The sequence below is a fragment of the Toxotes jaculatrix genome, chromosome 1, assembly GCF_017976425.1.
Source record: "Toxotes jaculatrix isolate fToxJac2 chromosome 1, fToxJac2.pri, whole genome shotgun sequence".
Lineage (NCBI taxonomy): Eukaryota > Metazoa > Chordata > Actinopteri > Toxotidae > Toxotes > Toxotes jaculatrix.
In genome coordinates this window covers 24,012,668-24,030,726 of record NC_054394.1, presented here as the reverse complement: position 1 = coordinate 24,030,726, position 18,059 = coordinate 24,012,668, and the positions used below count along the sequence as shown (strand labels likewise).

The window sequence follows — 18,059 nt, the reverse complement described above, 5'->3', positions numbered from 1 at the left end:
TGTTTTTACATTTAATGCTACTTTGTATCCCACTACAGTTATTTTACTACTAATCACAGCTGGAGTTTGCAGATTTGGATTAAATGCTCTCTCTCTATATATATATAATCAATCAGTAAAATTAAAACACTCTTTAAAGCTGTATAAATCTGTGACAGTGATAAAAATCCAGTATAATAATATTATAACATTATGAAAAGGGGCCATTCTGAAGTTATGAATAATGAGCTCTTTTACTTTTGATACCTCCACACATGTTGCTGGCCAGTCATAACTGCAAGACTCTTAATTGTAATTCAGTGTTTTCACAATGTTATACATCACTGAGATCTTCTTTTCCATCAACACCTGTTTATTATGATTATGACCCTAGTGTAATGGGCAGCTAAGACGAGGAAAAATGATGAACTCTAATAATATATAGTGTAATATATGACTGTGAATTTAGTAGATACAAGGAGAACAGAGAGTGTGTCGCAAATTATACAATTTACACAATGAAGGAATAGAGTAGCCACCATGACATGGGAAGAGAGACAGCAAAAACTGTTTGAATTGCATCTGTTTTTATCTGCCATGATTATACTGACATTTACATTAAAATATTGAATAAATCCATTAAAACAGCTCAATTGTAGGAGTTTGAAATTAAATGTATTTGCTTGAATGCTAATGTAATTTTTTATTAGATTCTGATTTCAAGTATCTGTCTTTTCTGTACAATATCTCATACAACCCAATCACTGGATCTAGACTAAACTAGGGCATGTGATGCGTCTTATGTGCATCATGGCATTCTGACATTTTCAAAAAACTGCCCCAAGGAAGACATTGTAAATACAAGTCAAAATTAATAAGTGAAAACTTTGCTTACAGCTACTTACGTGCTTTCCAGCAGTGCTGGACAAATGCCAAATACATAACGAGAGTCATGAACACAGAAAACACATCTCATAATTTAGCAACTCCTCCTAAAGACAAAGGATTTGGAGCAGAGTGATAGCATCATCCACAGAAAACACCGTGAACTGTCTTTGTAGGGACTATTTCTTTGATAGAAAGTATTTTTTAATAAAAAACTGTTTATCAAAGCCTGTGGATTATCTGTGGATTATCCAGAGTACCTTCATTTCTGGAAAAAGATGTTGATTTTTTTTTATTTTATTTTACTGTTCAGTGCTTTTAGTGGCTGAAATGAAATTTCATTCATTATTGAGACAGAGACAGAAATCTCAGAAATGGATATCTCAAATCCTGGGTAAATAAAAGCAAAATCGTTTGCATTCTCAGGTGCTGTGATGATAAGTGAAAACTTATTTTTACAGGTTAGACAGTGAGAACATCAAATTATATCAGTAATCTCACATATTGCAGTTGAAAAGTAATGGTCACTATAAATAAGTGTGTGGATTATGCATGTTGGGTGAGAGTCATAGGGTTGACAGACAGACAGACAGACAGACAGACAGACAGACAGACAGACAGACAGACAGACAGACAGACAGACAGACAGACAGACAGACAGACAGACAGACAGACAGACAGATAGATAGATAGATAGATAGATAGATAGATAGATAGATAGATAGATAGATGGCATGCAATACAAAAAAAGGAGCACAGTAGGTTGAGGTTGCTGCCTCAAACTATAGTGACAGATATTGTAAAGAATAGACAAAATGACAGTAGTAAAGAACTAACAAAGATTCACTCCTAAAAAAAGGCCACTAATTCCAAAAAGGACCCTTCTTTAAATGTAGACACTGCTTTCGATTTGTTGATGAGCACAAACCACAGTTTAAGCTCTTTACAATGTCATAAGGCTCATTAACATGCACCTGTTAAACACAGTGATATAGTGTATCCTGAGGATGCCGCTGCTAGTTTTGTCATTTGCTGCACTTGTTAATGTCGTTACTGTTGTTCCCTTACCCAGTTCACTTGACAATTATCTGAAAATGGGTCATCTGCAATAAAGGTAGACCACACGCACACACACACACGGTGTATACACAGTATTGTCCAGGGGTGACGTCATTATAAAAGCCAGGGGAAGCTAATAGCCACTAAGAGGCACTGTAGTTCACACTTTTCTCCTGTCATCCTTGGTAGAGGCAGCAGAGCTTCACCATTATTTGCATGCCAGAACTTGGTGTTTGTTTAGTCAGGGAGGCAATTAAATCCAATTTCAACAGGTTTAATTAGATTTATTTGAATAATTGTTTTGAAAGGCATTGTAGATCCCATCATCACAGTAAATCCAGGATTAAGAACATTCATATGATTTGCATACTTTAACTCAACATCTAATTTAGTAGATCTCAGGAAGCATTGATTAAGGATAAGTCTGAGCACATACTTTTCATTCATTTTGTTTTCATGTAGCAGATATAGGCATTATGTATATATGTGTTCTTTTTTTTTTCACCTACTGATCAAAATTAATTCATGCTCTAAAACTGTAACACACTGAACTCACGTTAAGTGTGTGTGGGTCCAGGAATGTCTGTTTGGAGTGGAGAGGGAGCACTGTTACACAGCAGATGCATAATAACGTGAAGGTCAACAAGATACTCATCATGCTCTGTAAAATGTAGCACTTAACAGACCCAGCGATCCATTATTAGTTGCGTGTATACAACATTGAACAGTGATCAAACCAAGTGTAAATCTACCCAAGGCTAACAGAACAAGAGGTGAAGGAGAAACAGAGAGCAAAAGGGATAAATATAGGAGGGTGGTGCTGCAGATTAATTGCTGACAAAAAGGACACATGACCTAGACAAATGAGGAAGTGCAAGGTCTGGTGAGTTGGGGAGGAGGCTGCTCAACCCACTTGTGGGTCTGTAGGCCAATGCCACTGCCCCCCCCCCCCCCCCCCCCCCCAACCAGCACCCCCCCCACCCCCCTTCTTCCTTCAGACACATGATTCTGCACACTGCTACGGGAAGAGAGACTACAAGCTCTCCTCCCCCAATGCTGCTGATAGGACGATAATGGAGCATTCCTTGGAGTTGTTTCTCATTCATGCTAGCTGTGACAAGGGAGGAACGTGCTTTTTTTTTTTTTTTTTTCCACTGGGGGTAGCTAACTCTTTCAGCTAAGATCATGGGCATGTAACCTGAGATTTGCACACAACAATGTCCCTCTCACTCAAATCCTCTTATTTATGTGCTGTGGATATGAGATGGATACTTACCTTTGTCTCTGAGCTGTTGTTCATTTATTCCAGCTGTACAGGATGACATGGTACAACATCAGAGTTTCCTAGTGTATGATGAAAATTATTGCAAATTGGTGGTGGATTTTTCCCTCAGGTTTCAGCTGGACTGTGTTTATCAAAATCAGCGAGATTTTAGTTGTCAATGTTTACACTCTGCTCATGAAATTGACTAACTCGAGCCTTAAGACAGAAAAAACTGGAAGAATGTCTGGATTTGTCCAGCACTGTGTAATCACAAAGGAATGTCCTGAGACATTTCTGCTTTTCCTCTACAAGACCCCTCTTTTCCCACGGCTTGTCCAGGTCTTGAGAATCTGTTTCCTCTCGCTCTCTCTCTCTCTCCCTCCCTCTTTCTCCCTTCCTCCTTCTCTCTGTTTGTGGAGACACATGAATACCACAAAGGCTGGTTTATAGGAGAACTACAATACAAGCTCAGTGTCTTCAAGAGCACAAAGAGCAAGAGTCTATGTCTTCTGAAAAACCACTAGGAAGGAACATCCAGGCTAAGGTTGTGAGTTATTTCCAGTGTAAATAAAACAGAAGATTCATGGAAACAAACACTCAACGCAGCAGAGTTGAGTGAACTAAGCACATTTTGTAAATTGTTGTCCTGGGGGAATTTCCTATGTTGTGTTGCTTTCAGAAACCTTCTCACCAACAGATAGCTTTTTTTTAAGGTTCAGAAACTGTGTGAAACAACAAGCCGCAGGTTAAATGTGGTCAAAGATTAGCGTTGAATGGAGTTCAGTTGTATGCTTACAGTGCAGTATCCTTGTTGATGATGATCTCATGGAAACTTGGGGGACACACAGATAATGTATTAGTGTTTTCTTTTTGTCTTTTCACAGTTCACATGATGATGATGTTAGGCTACATTTAAAGTGTGAATGAGCCTGCTTCAAACACAGCACTGGATACATGCATCTGAACAGATCAGTAACAACTGTGAAAAAGCAAGGCCACATGTGTTAACACTTTAGGTTACATGTTTGAGGGGCACCATCTAAAAAGCTTGTGAGCTATTTGTAGACATTCTGCTCTCGCCATAGGTTTGCTCTGCAACAATCAGCAAATATAAATCCTATCAGTGCAAATGTTTTCTTTAAGTTCACGTGTTGCAGACAGAATGAAGAATCATACACCTGATTCAGGAAGAGACGGAGGCCATTTTTCAATCAGTGACTTTTAGCAAAGCAATGTTTTATCACACACAACCACTAAAAGGCCTTTTTGAGGATTCAAAGAACATTTGTTGGTCTTAATGTTCCCCAGACACAAAGTGACATCTGCCTCCCTCCCTGCATGCCTGCTGCTCTTTGTTCAGAAGAGCTCTGAGGGGAGAGCTCATTGAAGGCAAAGATGATGTCACCATTGTGATCATTGCTGTGCTGTGTGGTGCCCTATTTTTGACCAGGCGTCACTGAGGGCAGGCCAGAATGTCTGCCTGCACACTGCCAGGAGGAACAGTGGCCTGCCAGTATTAATTAACACAGGGCCGGTTTTCATTAGTCCTAAAACCGTCTTAAGACCACCCCCTCAGGCCCACCTAAGTCTATGTTCAGATGCTCATCAACAAATAGTTCATTTGAGCAGTCTGATGAGGGTTTGTGGATGTGTTTTTAACCACGTGGTCCTGACTCATTGGTTTTGTTTTAGTCACTTTCATTATTCATTGTCCTAAATTATTTATTCAGTATTTCTAGTAAATCCCTATATTCTGTAAACCCATGTATTCAAACATGGACCTATACCCATTCCATACATGCATGTATTTCCTGCCCGGAAAACTGGAATTTTGCACAGGCCACGGAGTAAAGAAGAAGTTTATTTACCTTTATTAATTTAAAAAATTAATTCTTTACTTATTGTCTTATTAATCACTATTCCTGCCCACCTGTTTTAACACTCCAGTTCAATGTGAACATGTCTGTTGAATAATTAATTTTTTCCAATCAAATAAATTAATAGAGACTGTTCATTATTTAAGTAATACAGATACCATGAGTCACATTACTTGAAATACACACATTTACTATTTTTAAAATCAATTTCAATTTGCCTCAGGGAGTAAATAAGCATATAATTAGTTTAAATTCTACTAATGGTAATTCTATTGGTTAAATACCAATATGAAGAGTTGTATCATTTTAAATTAAATCCTTATTGCACACCAAACATGCACTTCATTTCGAAGAGAAGATGCTCTCTTTGACACCATCATACTTTAAGGTTTTCACATGCCAGCAATTATTCATAATGAAACTTTCAAAAATGCAGGTGTGACAGGCTGACTGACAGCTGTTAACACTTGCTGACTTCAGTAGTCTGGATTTCTGTCACTCTAAGTTCACAGATGATATTTTTGAAAATTTTCCTCATGATTCTTATACAGTAAGTGTTGAAGTTCCCCTTGCACCGGCTTTTTATATATAATTTACTCCCTTGAGGTTACCAGTTAATAGGTCAGTGAAGATGTGTTCCCTGATTTTGTTATTGTGACCAATAACACCAATAAATTCTCAAAATTCCTCCAAGCACACTGTTGATGTTTTGTGTTTGAAAATATCAGCACAGAGCTGAAGTAAGCCGGGGATTTGAGTGTGCTGTTGAACACAAAGTTTTTGGTTTTTTGGATGAAGCACTCTAAAACACTCAGCAATAAGGCTCAGAGGCCAGTATCGGCTCACGGTGCAAGTAAAGCAAGCTGTTATTAGTCCGAAGAATGGAAACATAAATAAATAATATTTTTGCCAACTCTAGTTTAAAATTCATTTAAAATGTGGGAAGAACTCAAAAAGGTCTGTTCTGAATATTAAAAACAAATTAAGATAAACATACAAGTTGTTAAAATAGCAAAATTTAAGCAATTTTCAATTAAACTGTTGTTATTTTTAACAAAATAAAAGCCATTAATATTTCTCATTTCACTGACAGCTGTTTCTTCCTCATATTTTTTAATTTAGCATCATGGACATTTTTTTTTTAATTTAACAAAAATCTCAAAATCTAACTTGAGTCATAGTGTATATTTTGTTTATATACACACAATATAATATAGAAACCTATGTCTGAAGGGAGGTCTATTTTCATACATCTTGTAGGGTTTATAAGCCGTTCAAACACACCTCTAAAATGAATATGAAAGCTTGCTCAATAAATTGATTTTTGACGGCCTTGACACATTCTGTCTAAAAATAGCTCATGTGGTATACATGGACATTTTTTTCTGCGCTAGAATCAGACTTTTAGGTCTATAATTAAACAATGGATATATATGGCATTTTGACACAACAAATAAGCATCAGTATTCATTTGGATTTGTTTTTTGTGTTTTCTTGTTCTATGTATCAACAAATAGCTATGGCAACATGGAAGACTACTTCACTTTGCACACAAATATATGCAGTCAATTTGTTTTTTTCTGTGGTATCCATATCAAGATACACACAGGTACTTTCTGTAAGTAAGATGTGGTCATGTGCGGGTGCTGAAACCAGGCAGCTCTTACATTAACTTGGGCGTACGTCACATCTGACTAATGATTTCAGTTCTGCTGAATATCATCCTGACGCCACATTATGGTTGAAGGTGAAAACAATGGTAATTTTTGTACAAGAGCAGTACATTATCTTGGCTTGTGTACAGAATATAATTAAACAGAGACATTAAAGTGATTGAAACACATTCGCACAAGGTATGATTGATTGATTGAGTCTATTTTACCTATCACATTTATTTTTCAAGATAGTGCCTTTCTAGATTTACACACTTATTCCAGTGGCTGTGGAGCATACAGATCCCAGAAAGTGGTCCACAGCAGCGATGACGTCATTATCCCTGTCAAAATGCCGACCACCAAGCGCCCTCTTCATCTTGGGGAAGAGGTAGTAGTCTGAGGGTGCCAAATCAGGTCAAATCAGGCTAAGGACCTCCTTGGGTGATAAGCTCTTGAGACTGAGGTAGCGGATGTCTACACAAAGGCTGATGTTGTCCATTCTCTCAGATAGTGCTGACTTGCAATTTTCAATTACCCAAAACAGAAACGCCACAAAACTTCCTGCACAGTCACTCAAAGGATTGAACTGCACATTCACGTAACAAGGGCTGTATAACTCAATTCCTTCTACCTTAAACTACAAACTTATCAGTCACTCCGTGTACAGTCCCATTCTCCTTGTATCAAACTCAACCTTTCAGCTCCATAGTTTAATTAACCTTTTTTTATGCTGTCAAACCACTAATCGCTGCACACAAACACTTATGCTAGTTCTTGTGCCTCTTTTCTATTTTTGCCAAATTAAGTAAGATGTCCTCAGAAAGTTGAAGTTGATTTCTTCAGTGGACAAGTAACTGATTTATTTCACAATTAAAAAAAAAAAAAAAAAAAATCTTAGAAAGCGTGTCTGCAGTTTCAACATGACTATTGCAATTCTGAATTTCCAAGGTGTCTATGTTACTCCAGAGCACAAGACACACTACACCTCTAAAAAACTGTGGCTTTAATATTGTTTTCATATCAAAGGATTCACTTTTTATGGTTGCCTGGTATTATTGCATAACTATGGCAAATGTCCCTTCAGTAAAGGTGCCAAGTTCTCACTTACATGAGTTTGCTGTGTCCTTAAAAAGTTGGTGTTCATACTAAATGCTGATCATGAAGCACAAAGCGTGTAGCTAATTTGAGATTAGTTACGAGTGCCACTTTCAGTACAGTGCAGCGTAAATAACTGTATTTCTGTTCTACTCTTTGATCCAAATTTTCAGGGAACTCGAAGCCAAACTTGTCAAAGCCAAGAAAAAAATTAATCATTCTGCCTGCATAAACTGAACACTGAAAAATCTCTTATGACTGATTTTTTTCCAGCAATGATGTCTGTCAATATGAGCTGAGAGCCTTCTGCGGATTAGCATTTGAGTGGAATCTCATGAAAGGTAGCTTACCTTTGCATTACAAATCACTAGTGGGTGACTTAATAGAAGTAGTCGCAGGTCTCCATGGAATTACAATAATGTTTCTTATTTTCCAGGTAATGACCATGCATTATTCAAGTAATGTTTGTGCATTTATGTATAATAGACCATGTAAACTTTGTTGTACAAAAATGAAAAACAGAACAAACTGACTGGTGTTAAAACTGCACAACAGTGATAACTAAAAAGCATACCACCTCTATGTGGGTCAGAGAAGGGAGATGGATACAGCAAAACCTCAGTTATGATAATGGAAAAAGTACAACGGTCACTTATCTATCAAAGTATTCTCTTGAGTCATAGATATATGCTAGCTGCAGTGGACAGAAATCAAAGCTAGTTATATGTAAACTATGATAAAGTAATGCATTGAAGCTTGAAATTCCTTCAACTGTGAAAGTCATTTCCCTTGAAAAATCCCCTCACCTTCATCTGTCACAAAATGTACGATAAGAATGACTGCAGAGTCACCCAAGTAACATCAGTTTGTGTCCGCAGTGTGTTTTTCTTTCTTTTCTTTTTGTCAGTATTTGCCCTATGAGTGGGGGAAATTTCATGTCGCTTTAATTTTAAGTTGATTAAATTATAAAACTAAGTGCACAGTTAACTGTAGTTAACTGTATCTAACAGCAGGGTTCCTCCAGGGTGATATTCATGTGGACTTGAAGGAAAATACTGGGTTTATTACCATAGCTAAACCCCTGAACTTAGGCGCAGATTTAGCAAATGGAAAATCTGCTGACAGTTTGTGTGGTGTGTGTACACACCAATGTGGCTAAAGATGTGTTTCTGTTTGATTCAAGGTCATTTGGCTTTGCTCAGGTTGGGGTGACATTTGCTTGTGATCTCATTCTTCATGGAGAGATGCATCACTGTAGGGCTGGGACTTGTTTCTCCACTTTCCTGGCACAAATGACTCCTCATTCCCAGAAAAGGAACATACTAATTCTCTCTCTCTCTCTCTCTCTCTCTACATCTCTCCATCGGTCACACACTGACAACATGTGCACACACACTGCATCTCCTCATTGAATGACAGTGTGAATGTACCTCATCAACGAATGACTCACTCTACTACTCTGCTATTATGATGATTTCTCCCTTCTGTGTATTACATCATGCAACAGAGGGTTCTGCTCAGTTACATTCACCACAATAAACACTCTCTGAGTGCACTCATTTAGGCTGTGCAGGGGTTTATTAGTCAGCCTTGCATGGAAAACATTATTTAGTTGATCTCCCAAATAACTTTTTATCTAGTTCATATTGTATGTATTTGCTGAAAAGTACGTTTTTAAAGCTGAGAGTGAATCATAAGTCTGACATTAGGATGGCTAAAAACATCCATGTCAAAAAAAAACACTTGTAAAATCCCTTAGCCTGCTTCCTGTAGATGTCTCTGGGGTTAAAGGTCAAGGATTAATGCATATTTCACTGTCACATGGATTCCCATATGCCATTAGCTGTGGTTCGGCTTTCAGAATATCTATAATTGGTCCTACACATGTGTAGCCATTACATTTCTTGCAAACCTTTTTCAGCAAGGGATAGAAGGATAGCAATCAATAGCAGTGTTCATCTGGCATAATTGCTGAATTTTATGTCAGTGAGAGAATATGAGTGTTACTTGAGGCACACCAATATTCTGCATATAGCAGCCGCAAGTTGGTCCCTTGTGCTTTAATGACACAGGCAGTTCAAATCATTGACTTTGCAAATCATTACATCTCATGAGGCATTGTGCTCAAGACTACTGATGTATTGAAAGGGTGCTACAAAGAAAAGATACTACATGGATGGGAAGAATAATTACAGTCCTTTTGCAGGGTTCTTATATTAATCCAAAACAAAAGATTAAATTAAACTCAACTATTATAGCGGTGTAAGTTGTCGGAGGCAGAGAGGAACAATAGCGCTCGACTCCTTCTATATAGCAGAACATTGTCTTAATTTAATTTATTGGGTGTTTATTTAATACTTATTATGTAGGTCACAACAATAAGTGAGGCCTAATTCAATTGCATAAAAAGACTTCCTTAGGCCACTTTTCTTGTGTGTGAACACTATTTTAAGCTCCATTTATGGTGTTCAAATTAAACATCTCAGAGTTGCTGGAAGCTTCTTGTGTTAATGGAATCCCACATAGTGGATTGTGCGGGGAGGAGAGCAGATGAATCTGTATTCCCCGAATGTGTCTGGGCAAAAATCAATAAATGCAAGCACAGCTCCTCGCTTCTGATGGCTGTCCCTGTCTTTGCATGGTGAACTAATAGAAAAATAATAATTAAATCCAAATCACCAGATTAATTTGTTTTCCATCAGTCTCAGGAGAGATCTTTTTTTTCCCCTGTTTCTTTAGTGGCTCATTATACTTTCTAATCAAGACAAAAAAAAAGTCCCTCTTTTAGACAGACATGCTGTCTCCCTTCCCCCTTCTCTTCCCTGTGGTGTGCTTTCTCGCATTGCAGTCATTGTGCTGGCACTTATTATGTTACAAATGACCGAGGTACGGCAGGCATTCTCAGTGTGCATGCAAAGAGGGCCCACCCTTCTATGCTGCTAGTGCCTTCTCCTAATGACGATGCTCAGAGTGCCCCGCGACGCCACCCCACGCAGCCCTCTCCCCTATTCCCGCCCCCATGCGCTCTCTTTAATGAAGATTCTCCAATGCAATTAAAAATCCTTGCTTCTTGCTGCTACTGTATGACAAACAGAGCCACTGTCATTCCTCACGGCCTGTCATTCCTGCTACAAGAGGCGGAGGAGATGGAGAAATACACCAGGGTGCCAGTGGCTAGAGAGACAGATAGAGAGGATTGTGTGTGTGTGTGTGTGTGTGTGTGTGTGTGTGTGTGTGTGTGTGTGTGTGTGTGTTTGAAGAAGAGCAAAACCCCCATCTCAACAGGTAATGGAAAGGGGCAGAGAGAAAAATCAATGACCAAAGAACATGGAGAGCAAGCTTATAAAATGGCTTTAACTGCACACCACAAGCTGAATAAGGAGTTCTGTGTCCATCCTCCAAACTCGGGTGATCATGAATGTTTTATCAGACCCCCCCCCACCACCACCACCTTTTCTTTTTTCTTTCTTTTTTGTTAATACATAAAAATGACTGATATGCAAGTAACTGCTCTGCAATTCTTGCAATAACATCAAAAACGTCAGGGTGACACTTTTGAACGTTGTGACATAACAGCGAGGGGTGGGGGGGGGGGGGGGGGGGGGGGGGGGGTACATTTATGGTCATTTATAATGTTTATGAAGCATTAATATGAATGTGCCTGTAAACCAACACTCCATCACGCTGCTAACAATGAGTTCATTGTTTGTGTGTGATTTATGAGGTGTCTATAAACTAACACTGAACAGTTTGTTAATCCTGTATAATACCTGTTAAAATGGATACAACCAGTGGCGATGTGACATGCAAAGAGACACACCAGTTGGCTCTGGCTCTGTGACCCATCCTCATCCTCATCAGGGTGGGGCATATAAGAACAGTTGCCCACTCCATCTGCAAAAACTCCCCACCACCACCCCTCCACCCCACCCCCTTGTTGTTTTCCAGTTGAATGAAATAATCTTCCCCCGTCTGGAAACCCAGTCTGGGTCAGAGGGCCTGCGTTCAGCCTGTTGCTTATTGTGTGTTCAGAAGAGGAGGTAAAGCATACAATTAGGCACAGATGGCTGTCTTTGCCAGGCAATGTATTGATCCTATCCTGAGGAAGATCTGTCCTATTTCTGTTTTTGTTTGGCAAATGCCTTCTAATTTAGAGCCCGTGTTATCTGTCTGATTTGTATTTGTTTGATCATGTATCGTCTTCTGAGAGATCATCATTTGGTCAGTTAACAGAGAGACACATGGGGGATTTTAGTGACTCAGTACTGAGAAATTACTGTAACTTAATACATGAAACAAGGGTTTTACCGACGTAGGATAAATAGGTAGATCTAGATGCTAAAGGGAAATTGAGGATTTGTTTTTTGAACTCATTAAATAAATGATTACATAAAAAATACCTGATGTGTGGATGATAATATTACATTCAGGCTTTTAAAACTGATTTAATCACTGATAATTCCACCTTAGTCCAGCATCAACTGAGCCTTCGGTTTCTTTAATATAATAACAATTAGGGTTGAAAAGATTAGTTAAATAGTCGATTATGCATATAGCACCTTTCAAAATAATTCTATGAGAAATCAAGTGACCCATGAAGGATTGTACAGCTCCTCTTTCCTCTGCAAGTTGCAGTATCTTCACATGCAGTTATGATTTGATGTAGGTAGGGCTGCAGTTAACAATTATTATCTTTATCAATTAATCGATCAGTTTTTTTTATGTGATTAGTCTGATTTTCTAAACAACGTCCCAAAGCCCAAGAGTATGTGTAGGCTACATATAGCTTATTTTATTCCCCAAATAGTCAAAAAATATTCTGATTACAATCAGATATGACAAAGTAAAGCAGCAAATCATCACACTGAAGAAACTTTAATCAATTAATGTTTGGAATTTTTTTGCTTGAATAATTATTAAAATGATTTATCGATTATCAAAATAGCTGCTGATGCACTGCCTGTCAATCGACTTATCAATTAATCAACTAATTCATGCAGCTCTAGTAATCACTCTTAAATCCACCGTTCAAAGCAGAAATTTAAACCATAATCGAAATCATAATAATTAATCAAAGTGATCAAAGTTGCACAAAAGTTGGGACTTTTTATAGGGAAAAAAACCCATAAACGAATATTTTTATTTTTTATTTTTTTAATGCAGCCTGTTTATTTTTTTTTTAATGCTATTTGTTTACTCTAATAGCCGATAATCGCCATAAGGGTTGCATGGCTTAAGATGCAGCAAACAACAACATGATAAAGTTACCGCTGCATCCCTGCCAACGACAATGTCGCATTTAAAGTAATAACGGTCAATAACTGTATCCTGCTTTACTACGGCCGCTGCACAAATAATAAGTTTTCTTTGTGTGGCAGTAGTGAGCTGACGTCAGGTCGGTTCCTTGAAGTGGAGCTGAATAAACCTTGAGAAGAGTCTCCTTCAATCTGCTGTTAGTAACTAACACACACACTCACACACCGAGACTCAATTACTGCCCAATTCCCTTCTTTATCATTCGTCCCCGACCTCTTTCATAAGCAAAACCGACCAAGGAAAAAAAGAGGCGAGAAGAAGACCGACCCGAAGTGTTAGTTGAACTAAAAACCCACGTTGGAAATAAGTAAAGTGTCGAAACTAAAAAAAGGTAAGTGTTTTATTTCACTGACGCTGTTTTCCCCCTCATCACAGAACAAGCGATGAGCTGCGTAGAGCTGGCTTCGTTTCTAGTTTCTTAGCTTTTTTTTCAGCTTGTGTAAACTGGTTTATAGATAGTTTCTTGTTTTCGTGTTACGATGTAATTCATTCGGTCGGTGTATCCCGTACATCTACAGCGGTACATTTGGTCAAATCCGTAAAGTTTTTTTTTCTCTTGAATATAAAAACGAAGTGTTTTTTTTTTCCTCTTCTGAGTGGTGACCTGATAGTGGGAATCGTCTTTGTGTCCCTCTCTCCTATTCTCTCGCACCGTTCACTCAGGCTGTTGTATCTGATAACTTGTGTAATCGGTGAGAAATTAAAGTTTTTTAAGGGTTTATGCTGTTGTCTGTTTTGCTTGTAACAACCGTGTAAATGTACAGTTGTCGGTTTTGGATGCGTATTTTGTGCTGGACGTTGTAACCGTCAACGTAAAGGGGGAAACTACGAGGCACTGGACTGCCGTTGGTCCTCGCTGTCCGTCCGTTAAGACCCATCCAGTTTAACAGTCCCTCGACCCCTAAAATAAAACAATTAGCGACAAATACATAAACATTCGGTTTGGATTAAGTTGGATGTATAATATTCATTTCTTTTTTCCTCCACAGCGTGTTAAGAGTTTGAGCTTTTTCGTGTTGCTAGTATTGCTGGCCAGCCTGCCGGGTAGCTGCTATCGCGGTCGCTTCCTCAAACCGTGCGGCGTGCAGGCAAGCTAGCAGCCGCTTGGCCGAGTTGTTGAAATTTATCCCTTTGTGTATATTACAATATCCTCCATTTTTTCTGCCCCTTCCAAAACAACAAGCCTCTCGCCATCTTGGTTATTTTAAATTCGTCCCCCAAGCAGCCCTACCTTTCCTCTCTCTCTCTCCCTCTCTCTCTCTTTCTCACACACACACATACACAAACACACAGGCTACTTTAAAAGGAAATGGATCCACTTTTTTTTCCCCCCCGCAAGTTTTACCAAAGTTTTGCACTTGTTCGAAAAAAAGAAATGACACGGTGGTTAGCGTCCTGTGTGTGGTTTTAAAAAGAAATGTAAAGTGGTTGATAGATTGTCAGCTATAATTTGAAGACAGTTTTTTTTTTTTTTTGTATCTCAGTGAGGGACAGTTTTGTGTTTGAGGTCGAGACGTTTGCATTAAAAAGCAAATATAAAGTGAGGTAGTGTTGCAGGTCAGGATTGTGATTTTTGGAGAGACAGGTGGATACGGTGGGAGTTTGTTACCGCCGCAAATAAACAAAAGTATTAACCACATTTTAAAGAGAAAATGTCGTTAAATGGGATTTCAGCTTGCTGTTTATCTTCTTCGCAACTGAACATGAATGAATGGAGGGAGGAGGAGGGAAGGAAGAAAGGAAGGAAGGAAGGAAGGAAGGATATTAATGACCAAGAATCCTAAGGGAAGAACAGTTAAAAAAACAATATATGTGGATGTCACTGCGAAATACTGGCACCCATTGAATCACAGAGTTGTTTGAAATAATCATGTGATGATAAAAATGTCTGTATTGCCATTTAAAGAAACCTTTACTGGTAAATTGGGAAATGGCGCACTGTTGTTTGCACAAAGTTGAAATTTGAAGGGGTGTGTGATTGATAAGAGATTTGCCAAATTGACAAGTTGAAGACATGCACGCTCACACATGCATCTCCTGTCATCACACACACATACACACACAGAGACACCGTCTGAACCACCCCTGACTGAGCTATAATACCAGTTTGCAACAGGAAAGACAGGAGACTCTTTGCAGAACGAATTATCCAGTGACTGGAAAATGGTGACCTTATTTAATTTCTGTCATCCATCTTACAAAAAGTGTTGTTTTCGCTCATGCATTTGCTCTCTATCAGAGTTAAAACTTGATCTCACTTTCCTCCCCATGTCCTGTGAGTAGTTTAAGAAAGAGGAGGGAGAAGAAAAAAAAAAACAAACCGAACAAATGCTTTGAAATGGAAAATCTGATCATTTCACCTCCCACCTCTTTTGTTTGCCCGTTTATTGCTGCAAAGCTAGAGTGCAGAGGAGCAGATGTTTAGCCAAACATGAAGGCGCGGTGCCTCTGTCCTTATGGGGATGGCTTTCCCTCCTCTTGCTGCTGATGCATCTATATGACAGCTGCTTGATTTCATGGAGCTGCTAAGAAGCCATTAGTGGTATCAGTGAATTGAAACGGAACAGTGTCTCCCAGTTTTCTACCACTATTACAACTGTCTATTGTTAGCGTCATTTTGTGCAGATTTGTTTGAATACGTGTGTGTTTGTGCATGCACTCGTGTGTGTGTATGTGCAAGTGCTACAGCTGAACATACAAACCAACAAGATGTACTAATATATTTGTGCAGTGTGTTTTCTCATAATTTGAGATAGAGTGAGCAAGAGCAAAAGTGAAAAAAGGGGAACAAATCTGTCAGAGTTTGTTTGCCATGTTGGGTTGAAATGAAAGCACACTGTGCTACCTCAAGCACACTCAAATCTGAGATGTCTCTCCTTGCCAGGCCAAAAAAAAAAAACAAGAAAAAAAAAAACAACAACTCTCGGCTGGAGTTTTATCCTCTCCCTCTCTTTGCTTCTTTTTCTCTCTCTCAAATTGGAACTGTTGTTTTTGAAGAGATAAAGGAGGACTTCCGCTTGACTTGAACATTCAGGAATTAAGGATAGACATAGTTAAGCCCTATTTGCATGTCTACCAAAGTCACAGCAAACGGTTGCTATTGACTAAGCTGATTAGGTGAAATTAGGTTCACGAGCTCTGTGTCTGTGGGTGCTGAATCTGACAGAACTTGGACAGCTTTTGAGAAGACAATCCCATGTGCACACAATGCTGTATTCTCAATAATCCTTTACTATTGAATATGGGGCTATTTTTTTTTTTTTTTGAGGAAACCCACACTTTATATTCTTTTGAATATGATGTGAAGCACGTCTTATAAGATGTGCGTGATATATCGATCAAGTCATCAGTATGAGGCAACGCTTGCCTAAAAATATGTTACAGCATCACATCATACTGGGGCCAAAATTATGTCCAGTGCATCAGGCATGTGATGGTTCAAGTGTGCACTTTGCGATGTTTTTTTCCCATAACACACCGTTTGTTAAATGTGACAACCACTAACTTGTTTTGTAAGAACAAAAGCAATACTTTTCTTGTGTTTCTAAAAACTTTTGTGATGATTCAATAGAGCTCAGTTCCACATTTTGAGAAATACCAAAACTTGTTTTCACTTGTGGCAACCATCTGACAGTCTGCAATCAAAGGTTGACCTGCTAAAGAAAAAAATGCAACAACCAAGCAAATGCTGTACCAAAATATATGTGTGCTTATTCCCATGGCTGATTTCAGAAACCTTTAAATTATCGTCTTGAATGAATGAATGAATCACACAGTGTTTTGAGGTGCTGGCATCTGTACAAAGGAGCATGCTGAAATTTTTATATTCACATTAGTGTTAGTATTGGCAAAAATGACCAGTTATCAGAAATCTTAGTACATATTTCAATGTTGTGTATCACTGCGAGTGAGTTTGTCATTCATTAAGGCTATCAGTAATTTTTTATACTTTACCCTGGGCTACAATATGTACTGTATGTTTTGTGACAAGATATATCGCAATCTAAACAATGATTTAGGCATGATAAGAGATTAAATGAATAATAAAAATTAAACTCATGTAAATGTATTTGACTAAGATACTTTTTAACAGTCTATATAAAGCGCAGAGTCAGTTTGTGGGTAGCTCCTAACCTAAATATTTCATGGCATTGATGTCAGTATTTTATATTTAGACTGTGATTAATCCGACCTACAGACAATCTATTGATAATAATGGCCATCTGGGAGCACTGTCAAATCTCTGCATGTTAGCGCTGACACAGAGCTGTGAAATGTAGAAGCAGAGGTCTGCTCAGTGTTAACCAAATGATTCAAGAACTAATGTTAGGCAGACTCCTCATCATGTTTCCTAACCTTTCCCCATCAGTCATCCATTTACATATGAATGTACACACACACCCACACACACACACAAAACAATAATGACAAATTAAATAATGTACCAAGAAACTGAGGACTTAAACAGATGTTTTTGAACCAGACATTAATCCTATAAGAGCTAATGGTTGTTTGAGAAGATGCTGCATTTTAGCAAAAGCCCTAAAAGCTTCAGTCATTAGATTGATAATGCCTCTTATTGTTACAGATCAAATTGGTGCTGCTGTGTCTATCTTGGCCTACTGTTTTTTTACTGTGTTACAAGCACATGCAGGCAGCTCACTTATTGATACGTGTTTACATGGCCTTGCAGGTTAATGTCCTCTCAGCAGGAAAGTTGGTTAGCTCTCAGATGATCTACCTAACCTTATGTTACCTTGCTATTTTGGTAACAGTGCATGTTCGCTGGATGTCCTGATAATCATCAGGGTACACAAATAATTGTTTAAAATGCACACTCAGTGACAGCTGGTTTTAGCATGAGCCTTTTCAAATACTGTGGCTATCTTTGACTAGAAAAGCCTGCTTGTGTTTCTGTCTGTATAATGA

General features: G+C 38.4%; 1 protein-coding gene across 10 annotated transcripts in view; it reads left to right on the top strand.

Annotated features, from left to right (window-relative positions):
- baz2ba (bromodomain adjacent to zinc finger domain, 2Ba) overlaps nucleotides 1–18,059 on the top strand; it is an 80,340-nt gene that overhangs the window by 2,149 nt on the left and 60,132 nt on the right. For 9 of the 10 annotated variants that reach the window (XM_041047644.1, XM_041047882.1, XM_041047555.1 and 6 more), the window contains exon 1: nucleotides 13,268–13,461. The exons of the other annotated variant lie outside the window; for it this stretch is intronic. The gene's annotated coding sequence lies outside the window, so the exon portion shown is untranslated. Of the gene's footprint in view, nucleotides 1–13,267; nucleotides 13,462–18,059 lie in introns of those variants that run through there. 10 annotated transcript variants of the gene reach the window in all.